The following is a 3673-nucleotide window of genomic DNA, read 5'->3' on the forward strand; positions in this document are numbered from 1 at the left end:
TTATCATCTTTAGCCAATCTTCTGAAGCTGTGGCTGGACTCACCCTACCTCTTTGCAGTTTTGGAGTGATAGTCACCAGCTTCACAGTGCATCCTTCCTAAAACGGACCACTGCCTCTGGGTCAGTTTTGACTGGCTCACAGAGGACGCACAGTGAGTGGTTTCTGGCCCCTGCTGCACCTTTTGATGTCAGAGGCTAAAAACTCCACCCCCAGATCATGCTAATGCATGAACACGTGACCCATGAAGAGGCATGAAACTCAATGGCACATTCATGTTTCTCCTTTCATAAATATTCATTACTCCTCCTACAGCTTATTGAATATGTATGTTCTGTCACCCCACTCAGCATAAATTCCAACTCCCTTTGCCCCTCCCTCGAAGCATTTGCTTTTGGCAGAGCCAGAGGCTACACTTCCCAGCCTGTGAGCTTCAGTCCTTAACAAGAATTAAAGCTCTCTTTTCCAATGCATGAACTACACCATTTATCAGTTGACTGCTTTGCTGGTGTTCACACTGCTATCAAGAGCAGTAAGTAGTCAATTCTTAGAAAAATGTAAGGCTAATAAAGATTTTAAAAATCTTTAAGCTCTTGAATGTATTTTCAAATAAGACAACTTTTCTCCTAATTTGCAAAGATAAAACATCACCAAAAATGACAGAGGTGCAATAATAGATGCTTGCACACACATGATCTCAGGCATTTTAAGGATGCCAGGAAAGCCAAACCAAAGTGTTTTTCCCATTCTCACACAGTGATCCACACAGAGTACAGTCACTCCTTCATATCCATGGGTTCTGCATCCATGGATTCAGCCAACCTCGATTCAAAAACATTTGAAAAAAAGGTTGTGTCTGTACTAAACATACAGACTTTTTTTTCTTGCCATTATTCTCTAAACAATACAATGTAACAACTATTTACGTAGGATTTACCTTTAAAGCAACCTTGTCCAACCTGTGGCCTACCCTCCAACACAAATTTGTAAACTTTCTTAAAACATTATGAGATTTTTTTTTGGCGATTTTTTAAAGCTCATCAGCTCTCGTTAGTATTAGTGCATTTTATATGTGGCCCAAGACAATTCTTCTTCCAATGTGGCCCAGGAAAACCAAAAGATTGGACACCCCTGATTTAAAGCATATGGAGGATGTTTGTAGATTATATGCAAATGCTACACATTCATATATAAGGGACTTGAGCATCCGGTCATTTTGGTGTTCAAATCACCAAAACCTTCCAGAAGAGGAGTTTTGGGACCAATCCCTTTGAAGATACCAGAGGATAATTGTATTTCTCTGATCACTGGTCACTAAAATGCATAGAGGTTTCTCCACACCAACCACTCCTTCAGCAGATAACAGCTGGGTGTCTCCTAATTCAATTCAATTCTGAAACTCTCTACCTGGACAGTGTCAGACCTCACAGGTTAAGGGCTCAGTGCCACCAGACTGCCCCACTTCAGATACCAGTCACAAGTAGTAGGTTGTGACCTCTGCTTCTGCCCAACTGGCTGCAAATCAAGATTCCCACTATCCCCTCCTCAGGTTTGATTAATTTGCTACAGTGGCTCACAGAGCTCAGGGAAACACTTTACTTATGCTTATTCATTTATTACAAGGGATATTTCAAAGTATGAAAAGGAAAAGGCAGATGGAAAAGGCCCACAGGGTGAGGCATCTGGGAAGGGGCTCAGAGCTCCCACACCTGCTCCAGACACACTGCCCTCCAGGCTCCATGTATTCAGCCATCTGGGAGCTCTCCAAACCCTGTCCTTGTGGGTTTTCACCGAGGTGGCATTATAGAGGCATGATCGACCACAGCATTGGCAATTGGTGATCAACTCAATCTTCAGTCCCTCTCCTCTCCCCAGAGGTTGGCAGGTGGGGCTGAAAGTCCCAACCCCCTAATCCCACCTATGTCTTTCTGGTGGCCAGCCCACATCCTGAAGCTCTCCAGGGTCCCCAGCCACCAGTCATTTCATTAGCACACAAATGACACTCTTAGTACTCTGGAGATTCCAAGGGTTTTAAGAAGTTTTTTGCCAGTAAATGTGGATGGGGATGAAGACCAAATATATATTTCAAAATATCACAGGAGTCTAAATTGGTAACAGGCTTTCTAACATGCAATTTGTTAAGTCATTGCATGACTTAAAAATATAGTTTTAGAAAGCTATTCGAAGGGAAAAGTTGGTGGGTGTTCATGAAAAGATACAGATGAAGCTGTTCATTTCAGCTTTATTTGTTTATTTATTTATTATTTTTTGAGACAGAGTCTCACTCTGTTGCCTAGGCTGGAGTGCAGTGGCACAATGATGGCTCACTGCAGCCTTGAAATCCTGGGCTCCAGTGATCCTCTTGCCTCAGCCTCCTGAGCAGCTGGGACCACATGAGTAGGCTCCTGTGCCCAGCTAATTCTTATTTTTTGTAGCGACAAGGTTCCCCTATATTGCCCAGGCTAGTCTTGAATTCCTGGGCTCACATGATCCTCCCACCTCAACCCTCAAAGTGTTGGGATTATAGTCATGAGCCATTATGCCCAGCCTCAGTCTTATTTATAATGACAAAAGAAAAACAATCTGATCCATTCTATAAACTAAAAATAAAATCCTAAGCTGCCCCCGTTGACTGCAACTCTCCAACATTAGTATTAGAGATTCGGAGACTGACAAGGCAGATTCTGTGTCAATAAAAAACCAAATTATAAACAAGATCTAAGGCCATGCCAGGCAAGGGTTTAGTCAGGCCTGCAGGCCATCAACCTTGCTACATAGCATCCTTAACTTAAAACATGCCTTTCTGCTGATATCAAATTTTAGACAGAGCTTACTCCTTTAACCAACCACAAATTAGAGAATTTCTGAATCCATGTATAACCTGTAAACCCCTGCTTCAAGATGTCCCAATTATTTGGGTCACACCAGTGTGCCTTCCATGTGTTGATTTATGTCTTTGCCTAGAACTCTTTCCTCCTTAAAATGTATACAGCCAAACTGTAACTCGACTGCCTCGGGAATGCTTCCTTAGGACCTCTGAGACTGTTTCCCTAGGCCACTGTCACTCATTCATTAATAGGAAACCTCTTTCAAATATTTTACAGAGTTTGGCTTCTCCATCAATCCTCCATGTCTGCGAATGCTCAAATCAGCATTCCTCAATTTAAGTTATCTATTTGCTCCTGTCACTGTTTTTGACATACCCTGATATGACCTATGTTTTTTCCTAGTTCTCCTTGCATGCCCCCAGAGACAAGTTCTGTCAGTGTTGCCTCCCAAGTGTATCGTGCATCTGTCCACTTGCCACCATCTCTCTGCTACCCCCTTTCTGGGAGTCCTGACCCTCTTACTTGACGGTGAGTGCTTCGTGCTTCTTGCTTCTTGACGGTAAGTGCTTGCGAAATGGTGCTTCTTCCAGCCAATTCTCTTATGCAGCAGCTTATGGAAAACCCAAGCTTGTTCCTGCCTTACAACGTTTTTGCTAGCTGCAAATTCAGGACAACCAGCTTCTCATTAATTACTCAGGCCACAATTCCTGTTTTTCCATCAGAGGACCCTTTGACGGCTGGCGTCCTGTGCAGTGCTGGCCCCTCCACACACACAGCCCCTTCCCTGTGATGTCACCCTCATAATCCTGATAGCTGTCTGCCATCAACTCATTTATTTCTTAATAAG

Source organism: Chlorocebus sabaeus, chromosome 16, assembly GCF_047675955.1.
Source record: "Chlorocebus sabaeus isolate Y175 chromosome 16, mChlSab1.0.hap1, whole genome shotgun sequence".
Classification (NCBI taxonomy): Eukaryota; Metazoa; Chordata; class Mammalia; order Primates; family Cercopithecidae; genus Chlorocebus; species Chlorocebus sabaeus.